The sequence below is a fragment of the Nomascus leucogenys genome, chromosome 5, assembly GCF_006542625.1.
Source record: "Nomascus leucogenys isolate Asia chromosome 5, Asia_NLE_v1, whole genome shotgun sequence".
Taxonomy (NCBI): Eukaryota; Metazoa; Chordata; class Mammalia; order Primates; family Hylobatidae; genus Nomascus; species Nomascus leucogenys.
The window spans coordinates 25738796-25751620 of NC_044385.1; positions in this window are offsets into that span (position 1 = coordinate 25738796).

Consider the following 12825-nt stretch of genomic DNA (forward strand, 5'->3'; position numbering starts at 1 on the left):
CTTTCATTTTCTTTAACAATTTGGGTAGTCTTGACTTCAAATCTTTGGCCCATCAGACCACATGTCAAACATCATATACATCGAACATTGTTAAATATGTATGCCCCAAAACTTGCCTTAGGAATATGGTCATTGTACACATGGGAAACTTCTGGTTATCTGAACTTTCTTTCATCATTTAACTAGAGTAACTTCCGTGTGCCTGGAATTGGGGAATCAGTGGTGAATAGAGTCTAGAGAAGGAGATGAATTGTTAAATAATTGTGAATATAAAATTCTACTGGGGGAAGGATGCGGACTTGAGAGAAGAGAGCAGGGGAGGGGGTTCTGAGCTTGTCTAAATTATCCAGAAGAGACTCCTGGATGAAGTCACTTTTATGTTAAAAGCTGAAAAATAAATACATTTTAAAAGGCAAAAGATTTATTCTGAAGAGAAACAAAACATAAATGTATTTTAGTTTGAGGGGATGAACAAAAGTAAGAGTGCTCCTGACAGAAGGGTAAGATGTGCAAAGGCCTGGAGGCAAGGGAGAGTGTGACAGAGGCGTGAACAGCTGAGATTAGTCCAGTGGCGCGGAAGCATCTCAGGGCTTAAGGGAAAATGGGGCAGAGAAGGCTGAAGATAGTAGCACAGGCTTTATCACTGGGGCTGAGGGGCTGGAGTGTATAGGGCTTTTTTTGAAGTTTCCTCTTGAAGGGAGGAAGTCCAGAGTGACTCTGAGGACTTTGCATCCAACAGTTTGGTGGTTAATGAGGTTTTTCCTAAGACAAAACAAAACAAAAACAGCAAGGAAATACCCAAAAAAGTACCAATTTTTAAGAGATGAGTCAAGAGGAAAAGCCAAGCTATAAAACTAAAAGGGAATGCCCAGAGAAATAGTAGGAAAATGAGGAAAATGTGAGGTTGTGGAAGCCAAGGGAAGAAGGGACTTCAGAAAAAAAGAAACTTATCACCAGCACCTCTTGCTGTAAGCAAAGTGATAATGAAAAAAATAGCCATTGCACACAGTGACATGGAAGTGGTAGGCAACTGTGGCAAAAGCAGTTTGGGAGTGATGGGTGCAGAAGCCCCACTCTTCCTGGATATAGAATGGGAGATTAAGAAGGAGAGACATCACACCTGTAATCCCAGCATTTTGGAAGGCCAAGGCAGGTGGATCACCTGAGGTCAGGAGTTTGAGACCAGCCCTCAAGCATGGTTAAACCCCATCTTTATTAAAAATACAAAAAAAAAAAAAGCCAAGTGTGGTGGCAGATGTCTGTGATTCAAGCTACTTGGGAGGCTGAGACAGGAGAATTGCTTGAACCTGGAAGGCAGAGGTTGCAGTGAGCTGAGATCACGCCACTGCATTCCAGACTGGGTGACAGAGCAAGACTCCATCTCAAAAAAAAAAAAAAAAAAATGAGAGCCAGCTCTAAGTAGAAAGATGTCTGAAGAAATTTCTCTGTAAAGGAAGAAGAGACAGGGACCCTGCAGTTGAAGAAGAGTGATTTCTTATTTTGTTTTTCATATGTAAGAGTCTTGAGCATATTTAAATTCTGAAAGCACAAACTGAAATTGAGAGATGGAGATCTAGGAGAGACAGAGCACAGCTATTAGTGTGAGATGTTCAAAGCAGTGGGTGGGGCTGGGATCCGGAGCCCAGGCAGAGGTAGGAAGACGGACACTTTGTTCACCTTCACATGAGGGAAGCAGTCAGATAGGACTGGAGGGAGACTAGCATATGTTGGAGTGGGGTCAGGATGCTGCACACTCTCAATGTTTCTTCAGTTGAGGATAATACATGAGTCAGGATCCTGGCAAAAACCAAATCATCAGAGTGCATAATGGGAGACCACTTAATAGATGTGGGACTAAGGTTAAAAGGAGGCATTCAGGCCAGGCACGGTGGCTTACACCTGTAATTCCAGCACTTTGGGAGGCTGAGGTGGAGGGATCAGGAGGTCAAGAGATTGAGACCATCCTGGCCAATATGGTGAAACCCCATCTCTACTAAAAATACAAAAATTATCTGGACGTGGTGGCACCACACCTGTAGTCCCAGCTACTCAGGAGGCTGAGGCAGGAGAATTGCTTGAACCTGGGAGGCGGAGGTTGCAGTGAGCTGAGATTGTGCCACTGCACTCCTGCCTGGGTGACAGAGTGAGACTCCATCTCAAATAAATAAATAAATAAATAAATAAATAAATAAATAAATAAATAAAAATTTTTTTTAAAAGGAAGCATTTAGAGACTAATAGCACCAGAAACTGTTACACTGTTAGTGTTGAATGGACAAGGGGAAGAATAAGTGCATTGAAAGACAATGAGATCAGAATTCTTGGAACAGGGGCCACCCAGCAGGAGCTGAAGTCATGAAGTGATGCAGATACTACTAGAGATAACAGTAAACCAGAAGGACACACAGAATATTGTTCATCTACCAGTGATTTCCAGTGGCCAAACCCAAACAAAAGGCAGGTGGCAAGGAGCCTAGGACCCAGAGAAGTGCAAAGAATGTACATGTAGAAGGGGGCAAGTAGAGAATAGCCGTCATGGTGAAGGATGAGATAAAGTTATCTTCCGAGAATGTGGGACAAGGGTCATCATTCCCAACCTACCCAAGACTCTAGCATCATGTGGCTTTGCACAGTCTGCTAGGAAGAGTGACATACATTATAATCTATACTGGAAGGCTCAAGACTTCCAGGGTCTTCACATTTCAGTCAGAAGATCTTACAGGTCTTCTTACAGAAATCTTCCTGTAGATACCCATTCTATTCCTGACAGTTCTGTCCCCAGGGAAATAGAAGGGAGGTGCATATGAACTCAGTTCTGGGGAAAGAAGTAGAGAAAAGACTCAGAGTAACTTGACCTCTAAGATGTTTTTAAGATCATCAAATTTCTCTTACATCTTAGCAAAAGGCAGTATTTCTGGACAAAGTAAAACTTTCAAGTTGTTCTACTCAGATATAACTCTTGCCACATGTTTCTTGCTCTTTGACTCTTACTTCCTGGTATTCACATCTTTGTATAATTTCCTCCTACCAGGGTTGATCTGTGTAGCTAATAGAATATGGCACATGTGAGGTTATACATCATTTCTGAGATTATATTATAAAAGACATCCTGGCTTTCATTTGGTTTCTCTCTCTCTCATCACTTTCTCTAAGGAAGCCGTATGCCATGTCACAAGCAGTCCTCTGGAAAGATCGACATATATCTACATGGTGAGGAAGTGACACCTCCAGCCAACAGCCATGTGTGTGAACATGGAGGCATATGCTTTAGCTCTAGCCAAGCCTTCAGATGACGGTCGTCAAGGCCAATATCTTGGCTGCAACTTCATAGGAGGGGCTAAACCCAAGTACTACTGCTTCCAGATTCTGTGAGCAACCTTTTGAAATAATTAATGTTTGTTGTTTTAAGCTGCTAAGTTTTGGGATGCTTTGTTATGTAACAACAGATACCCAATAGAGTGACTGACAAATCCCCCCCAAGTGCTGATCATGTTGTCTGCTTTCTTCCACATGGGTTGTCCAGAAATGCGGCTTCATCGTGCCACTCCATCTGAGCTGGTGGCCCGCTTATCTGGAGTACAAGCTGATCAGGAGTATGAAAGCACCACTCACCATCATCCAGAAGGACTCAGGGCACACTTCCTCAGGGGTCAGTGGCAGTTAGCATGGCAGCTTTAACAGGGGTGGTTCTGTTGCTCCACTCCATCTCCCAGCTCCTCCACTTGACATCATACAGCCTGAGTTCTCTCCTTAGATCATCCAAGTTCTGTAATGCTGTATTCAAAACCATTACTACATAAACGATCACTAACTTACTTATGTTTTCCAGTTTGTAAAATTGCAAATGTGCAAAGTCAACCGAGGAATTTATTATAAATGATGATTTCTTGGTCTTGCCTAATCTGAATCTCTGCATATTAGATCCAGGAATCTGAATTCGTAGCAAGTTCTTCAAGTAGCTCTGTTGCAGGTGATCCATGGAATTCATGTTGAGAGACACCATTGGAGTTATTTCTCTGTGCTGTCTTGTTTCTCCACCTAAGCCCAAAGCTTCCTAAGGGGAGAAACTGTTTTCTATACTTTGTATTTTACTTTGTATTTTCCTAAGGTAACAAGGCCTGCTGGGCATTCAGCAAGCTCTCAATAAAATGACTTGCAGCAAGAATCGTCATTCAAATGGATGTTGACGGTAGGCTTATTTACATTCTGCCAAGTGTACCATGTCTTTAACAGAAATAGATTACATGGTTCCTGCTTTTAAGGAACTTGCAGTGTGGGCAAGGAAATAAGAGAAAGGCATGTTATACAATAGTGAACAACTCCCAACAGAGCTTAGATGACCTGTTGTGTTATAGGGTAAAGGCCAGCCCTATTTTTAGAGGCATTAAAAAGACTAATGAAGTTAGAAAAGCTTCAAACAAAAGCAACAACATGGGAGAACACTACACTGAGAGACAAGAAACCTGAATAAAGGTGTTTTTTGTTTTGTTTTGTTTTGTTTTGTTTTGTTTGAGATGGAGTCTTGCTCTGTCACCAGGCTGAAGTACAGTGGTGAGATCTCGGCTCACTGCAATCTCCACCTCCCGGGTTCAAGCAATTCCCCTGCCTCAGCCTCCCAAGTAGCTGGGACTACAGGTGCACACCACCATGCCTGGCTAATTTTTTTTGCATTTTAGTAGAGATGGGGTTTCACCATATTGGCCAGGATGGTCTTGATCTCCTGACCTTGTGATCTGCCCGCCTCAGCCTCCCAAAGTGCTGGGATTACAGATGGGAGCCACCGCACCCAGCCAAGTTTGTTTTCTTTCTTTCTTTTCTTTCTTTCTTTCTTTCTTTCTTTCTTTCTTTCTTTCTCTCTCTCTCTCTCTCTCTCTCTCTTTCTTTCTTTCTTTCAGCATTCAAGCACCTTAGAGTCACCACTTCATTTCTCTGGCCTTTAGTTAATTCACGTATAAAGCCATAGTGGTCTGTTAGAATTGTGGTTTTCAAACTGCTCTTCACAGCTCTGAGAAGGTAGTTGGAAAAAGGGATGTGAGATCAGGTATCGCTATGAGTTCTCTATCCCTGATTTTACATCTTTAATATATTGGGATTTCATGAGAGCCTTAGTGTCATAAAAAGTTCTGCTGCTAAAAGAGTAATAGTAACAAGATTTGAAAACATTGAATGGCAATTTCTAAGGTCGTTTTAAAAAAACATCGATTGGAAGATTATGAGAGAAGAGAAGACCTTGAAAATGGGGAAAATCTGTCTTCAACATGTCTGCCTCTTTTACTATATTGTTACAGGCTGTGGGTTTTCTTGGCTTTGTTAAGGATGTTGTTACTTCACTAACACCCCTTCTAAGGCAAGGACGGCTGGCACATAGAGGCGGCCTTGACAAGCTAGAATCAATCTGCCGTGATCTAATCCTTTCATGTCACAGTTTTTCCAATTGAATAAAAACTGTGAAATGCTGTACCTAAAACTGCTGTGGAGAGCTGTGCTGTCCAATTGGACAGCCACTCACCATGTGTGGCTATTCACATTTAAATTAATTAGAACTAAATAAAATAAGAAATTCGTTTCTTCAGCTGCCCTAACCACATTTTCAGTGCTCAACAGCCATAGGTGGCTAATGTCCATCTGATTAGATAGCACGGATCTAGAACATTTTGTCATCACAGATAGTTTTATTGGACAGTATTGAAACTGGAAATAGGCCAAGAAAACAGGCACGGTTACGCTCTGGCAGAGTCCTGACTCAATCCTGTTTCCCAGACAAAACTGAATCTCTCCCTCAAGAAAATCAATGGAGGATGGGGCAATCTCCAGGACTGCTAGTATTATTTATTTATTAAGTGTCAGCCAGAAAGACCAAGACATTTAAGCTGTACAGGGTAAGAGGCTAAAAAACCAAGCCGAAAAGCAATGAAGAAGAAGTGCTTAATAGAGAAAAAGGATAGGAGTTCAAGCCATGCCGTGGAGGAATGTCTCTGAAAATACCGCTGGCTGTCAGCTATGAACCTGGAACCCTACACTCTTTCTCAAGTGTAGGGTAAACCAGCAGTAGGATGAGCCTTACAAAGTCTGTAACCCAGACTCATATCAGCCCAACACTGGATCACAATGAGATGATCTGCCCTAATCTAGCTGCCTGTCTGGAGATAGTGAGACTTCCCTCTGGAAGATAGTATTCTCTAGAGTATTTAAAAGTTGAAGTTTGGGAAGCATTCAATCTATAAACATTTTATTTCCTGCTACCTTGACTCATACCCTCCATATTGCCTTCCACTGACCAGGACATCAGATATAGATAAATTAACCTACTCTTGAAGCTAATATGTTCTGGAACTTGGATGTAAAGCTACCTGACCTGGTTCTAGAATCTGCACTCAACATTACTGCCTCTCTACATTGGGTTATTCAATCACACAAATTCCTCCATCAAGGGAGGGGAGAGAGGAATAATTTATGCCACATTTTCCAATAAGGAGACTTCTACTTACTGTTTTCTCTTATATTCAGTATTTATTATTATAAGTTTAAAAATACAAAATTGCATTAATATTGATGAAACTGATTTTGATTCATTAATAATAATTTTGATATTACAGATAATGGATCTTGCCTCTTGAAGCTTAAGTATAATGTTGCTTTATATTTTGTTTGTAGATTGTATTTGTGAAGGGTTTAGAAACTTGGGACCTCTGACGTGCTAACTCAATAATGAAGAAGATGACTCAAAAAATGAATATTAAGCATTATTGAAATAGAAATATGACCATGGAAAACATATATTTGACTATCAAAGCTTCAACTGACACAATTTTCAGTACTAAACTTATTGTGTAAAGCTCTCCTATATCAGGAATCATCTTTAAAAAGCACTCGGCAGTATTGTCAAAAGAAAAAAGCAAAGGGAAAGCTCTCTGGACCAGAGAGTCATTAACATAAACTTCTCTAGTGATGCTTTCTCAGCCACCTTTATTCACAAATGATATGTGCCCTTTCCTGATTCTTCGTTTCTGTTCTTGATCCAGGCATCAGTTAGCTCCTAATGTTTCCCATTAAACCACCTGTATTCATGCCTGGCTGTCCTCTGTAGTGGTCTCATGACTCATGGACCACATTCAAGCCTTTCCCACTGATTTCTGGCTTGAATTCTGCCAAATTATATATCACTTGGGACACAGTGGAAGGAAAAATAGGCTGCTTGTTGAAGGAAGTAATCATTTAATGTCTCCTTAGACAGTATTTCTGATTTCACTTTAAATTTCAAGTGTCCTGAAAGTTCCCGAAATGAGCCATGCTGTTTTGTTGTTGTTGTTCCTTTTCTTTTTCTTTTTTTTTTGAGATGGAGTTTCACTGTTTTTGCCTAGGCTGGAGTGCAATGGCATAATCGGCTCACCACAACCTCCGCCTTCCAGGTTTAATTGATTCTCCTGTCTCAGCCTCCCACGTAGCTGGGATTACAGGCATGCACCACCACCCTGGCTAATTTTGTATTTTTAGTAGAGACGGGGTTTCTTCATGTTGGTCAGGCTGGTCTTGAACTCCCTACCTCATGTGATCCACCCGCCTCGGCCTCTCAAAGTGCTGGGATTACAGGCATGAGCCACTGCACCCGGCCACTGTTTCTCCTTTTCTTTGTCCTGGAGCCAAAATCCCTATATCAAAGTGATTAGCTATCACGGAACTATACAATCTTAAGATCAGATCTTAGATCTGTTCTTAGATGACACCATAAGTACAGGGCATTAGGAAAAGATCACTTACACCAGAAATGGGTTACTTGATGTTTTATTTCTCCAAAATGGATGGACTGTCACATTAATATAATCAGATACCAGTTGTCTATTGAAAGACAATTTTCCATGGATGTCTTATATTTCTGCATGTCATACAAGTAAGGCTCCAACTGCCTTTTTCCCTCCTGGACTATCCTTTTCAAGGATATTTGTAACAGCCTTGGAAGATGGAGATAGTATTTTCCTCAAGAAAAAAGAGCAGATTTGCTATAGCCTGGGATGGGAGAGATAGTCTGTCCCTCTGCTACAAAAGGTAAAGGTGCTTATTACCCATTATGAAAAATTCTTTTTAATAAACTCAGTATTTTTCTTCTGTAATGTAACCCACTACATAGGCAGACATCATCTGGCTCTCTTGGCCTCACCTTGAGGAACCATCACAACAAGCTTGTAATCTGTACAATCTGTCCACTGCTGTTGCAATGAATAATCTGTTCTTCCTCTCTGAGCCAGGAGTTTTGTGAATTCAACCATGTCTCATGAAACTGTGGCAGTCTAACTTATTAGCTTATAAGCAGAGTAAAAACAAAAGTCTCAGAAATGACCTCATTATCTTATGTAAACTGCAATGTAAATGGACCCTGTTAGACATAAAACATTTATTTTACAATTATTAATGCCAAAGAGTGTAAGGGAAGAGGTAGCTCATCAGGTTGGGCTACCTGGCTCTGGTCCAGCTTTCTAGATCCTGGGATGGGGAATCACAGCCAATGAGCCAAATCCAGCCTGTAGCCAGTTTCTTTACAGATGGACTAAAAAATATTTTTACATTTTTAAAGAGTTGTAACATAACCAAACAAAGAATACGTGGTAGTGACCACAAGTGGCTTGTAAAGCCTAAAACAACGGACCTTTACAAAAAAAGGAAATATTTGCCAATTCCTGTACTAGAAACCTATAGCCTTTTTTGGAGATCACAGAACTAGAAAAAAATACTGGTTGCATAATTTCCAGAAAGTGTGCCTGTAATTCTAGCATGGCTTTGAGCAAAGATGAGCTCATTCTACCTCTGTCAAGCCGATGCTCAGGAGGCCGTGAATAATAATCCACAACACTGATATGGTTTGGATCTGTGGTCCCACCAAATCTCATGTCGAATTGTAACCCTCAATGTTGGAAGCAGGGCTTGGTGGGAGGTGATTGGCTCATAGGAGTGGTTTTTCATGAATGGTTTAGCAACATCTCCCTTGGTACTGTCCTCAGGTTACTGAGTGAGTTCTCATGAGATCTGGTTGTTTAAAAGTGTGTGGCACCTCCTCCCTCCCTCTCTCTCTCTCTCTCTCTCTACCCCCTGCTCCTACCATGTAAGTTGTATCTGCTCCTCCTTTGCCTTCTGCCATAAATTTAAGTTTCCCGAGGCCTCCCCAGAAGCCGAGCAGATGCCAGCATCATGCTTTCTGTGCAGCCTGCAGAACTGTGAGCCAATTAAATCTCTTCTCTTTATACATTATCCAGTCTCAGGTATTTCTTCATAGCAATGTAAGAATGCACTAATACAAAGACCCATGGAGATGCAGTGAAGGGGGTTGGGAGACTGGGCTCAGGGTCTAACAACCACAAAGATGGAGGACAAAGACTACCCCCAACTTTGTGTGTGTGCCTGAGCAGACAGGGCACTCCTCCTGATTGACAGGAGCTGGAAGGTTGTATCTGGCTTAGAACATTGGTCAGTGGGTGCCATCACTAATAAATGGGTCTTCCTTTCTACCTCAATCACTAAAAATTGGCTTTCTTTAAATTAAATGAGGGAGGCACGATGATTCATGTAACACCAGGGCAACATCTGTCTTGTACAACAGGAAGTGCTGCCACACCTCGCAAGAGAAACCATGAACTTAAGGGGAAAATAGCCCCATCTCGCTACAAAACGAAAGCATCACTAACACATAAAACAGCTGATACATTGACTCATACCCTCCATGTTGCCTTCCACTGACCAGGGTATGAAATCTAGGCAAGGATCAGAGTTTTATTCCCACTATATCCAGGCTTTGATTACCTCTTTAATCCAGAAAAAAGCCTTGCAAACACTAAGCAGTGTTAGCTTAGAGGATACACATGCATTTAGGTGAATGAAGTCTCTTTAGGGTCTCTTTCATGGCTCCATAGAGGGCCTGATGGTCCTTGGCAAATGTCCATAGCAGTTGATACAGCTCTGCCAAATGAAGTTTTTAAAAACTGTCTCACTATATTGTAAATAACATGCACTGTTGTCTTCCCCGCCATGCCTTTCACACATCCTCTTCCCTAGGCCTGGAATCTTCCTGATATCCCAATATCTAATAATTGAATGCTTGTTCTTCCTATCCCAGCTCAAACAGTATTTCCTCCAGGAGACTCTCCAGAATAAGTAAGGACTTCCTATTTCCTGATTCTGCCATGTGCTACACTTTTTCTTCATGACCCTAACCATGCTTACATGTTCAGTGTTTCTCTTTCCACTCCATGGGACCAGGAACAGAGTTGTATCTCTAGTGTGTAGCACAGTACTGGGCACATAGAAAGAACCCAGACTTTGTGGAATGAACAACCCAACAGAACAGGCATTTATGCACCCAAGTTACAGATGAAGACAATGAGAAAAGCATGCCATAGCTAGTTATGGTCCAAAGAGAATGAGACACACATGGAGAAGGCCTGAACTCAAACTGAAAATTGGAGTCAAGCTCAACAGAGACTAGGCTGGATTACTCAACCAGGAGCTGACCCAAAATTACATGAGTTGGTATAAAAGATGGTTTATTTTAAGCCATTGACTTTTGGGATATTTCTCATACAGCATTACTGTGACAATAACTGACAGATATGGGTGGGTTCTGACAAGTGAGATATTTTATAGAAAGTATAAAAATTCATTACAGCAGTACCTATTAATGATTAGATTGATCATGGTCAGGAAGGGAGTATACGGTATGAACAGCATGGTTCAGAAAGATTATAACTAGCCCAAGGCCAAAATGTTGCTGAGTGGCAAGCTTGGGTTCAAACTCCAGTCTTCTGAAAATAATAAACCTTGTTCTACTTTTCCACAGATGCTCCTGTTGAATTCGGCAGCACTCCGGTGAAAAAACCTACTTCTGTGGCTGTTTCTCTGTAAGTCTATGTTAGGACCCTTTCGCCTCTGGGATCTTAAGACTTACAGGAGTTGCTCAGGTAATAAGTAAATGTAGGAGCTTTATAAGAAAGAAAAGGAAGGAAAGAAGGAAGGAAGGGAGGGAGGGAGGGAAAAAGAGAAATGAAAGAAAGAAAGAAGAAAGAAAGAAAGGAAAGAAGGGAAGAAGGAAGGAAGGCAGGAAGGAAGGAAAGAAGGAAGGAGAAAGGAAGGAAGAAGAAAGGAAGGAAGGAGGAGAGAAGAAAGGAGGCAGGGAGGGAAGGAAGGAAGAAAAGAAAGAAGGAAGGAAGGGAGAAAAGAAAAGAAAAAAGAGAAGAAAAGAAAAGCAACTGTCCATCCATGCCGATGAAATACATCCTTTTGTTTAGGAAGCAACAAGAGTTATAACAATGTAGTTCTGGATGAACTGTCTGGTTGTGTCCCATCATTCGCATTTGGAAGGTATCATGACTTTGATAAATGCCAGTGAGAAGTCCTGGGTTGATGACTGGATGACACTTTTCCAGATTCATAGTACCAGAGCACATGGGAGTTTAACTGTCCCATAAATACTAGGTGATATCTCTCCCTTGCTCAGAAAGCTCCCAAATCTCTTCATCTCAATGCTTTGCTACCTCCTTCAGCACACTGTAGATTTTCCTAGCAATGTTTTATGGTTCATTTAAGTCACCACTCATGTCCCCAGGCCAAAGCTGGGGGGAGGGAAGAGAGAATAAAAGAGTAATCTATGAACAGTGTTCCAAATGCCCACACACTTGTGCCTACATCAATTGAGCCCTCTTCTTTTGACTGCCTGAGTTGCTCCAGAATTGTGACAGGTGCTGAAAAACATACATTAACCCTTTCATGTCACTGGAAGACATGAGAGTGCCAGGATCAGAGTTCTCAAGGAGTAAAATGTAAACTAGAATCTTCTCACTAGAGTGCTCTTTGGACAGGGAGATGACTTTAAATTTCACATGGGTGAGACACAGAGCGATCACAAGTGATTTGGAGCAACAGTTATCTCAGAGCCGAGCACAGAAACTTCCACAAAGCAGAGACTTAATAAGATTTTGTTGGACAAATAAAAGAATAAACTGCATCTGTGGCACTGTAAGATAAGCTTAGAAAATTCTTCGCCACCACCAGGCACTAAAACCCCTCCCCTCTAGCCAGTTGCCTCAACAGTAGCTCTGCCAGGTCTCCATTGAAGACAGAATCTGAGCTCCTTCTGGAAGATCATATAAAAAATATAGACTTCAAAGCCACAAAGGCAATAAATTCTCACTTCAAATATAATACGTGTTTTAAGCAGGCTGCCTGAAATATAAACATATGCTTCAAAAATAAACTTGGGTCCTTGAAATATAATCACATTGCTGTGTATAGGAACAGCGATGGTGTTTTCTTGATAAAGACTAAACTATGCTCATCTCTTCTTAGGAACTCATCCTTTTACCAAATTATCTACATCTCTCCACATGCAGATTAGCTGAACCCGAAAGAAAAATATTAAACCAAGATGTCAGGACAATAAATAAGAAATTTAGGGACAAATATAAACCCAGATATTGCCATTAATTTTTTGTACTGCAAGTGAATGTTACCTAAACCTAATGTCCTACCTTAAAATTGATTATCACCATCCTGATCTTCTCCCTCACATATCAATTGTAATAAATAATATATACAATAATATTATAATGATCAAATGAGAATGATTAATAATAATAACTACATGTGTATATATGGCACTTAAGCCTTTCTGAATAGTTTTTTACATGCCATTCTCCCAACCGCTCTGGGATAAGGGAGATATTTAATGGGTGAATGAAATAAAGCTTAGAGACAGTGGCTGATTCATATATATCCTCACCAGTAATCCTGCATGCTGGTTTTTATTTCCTTCTAGAATACCATACACTCTCTCCATGACCATGA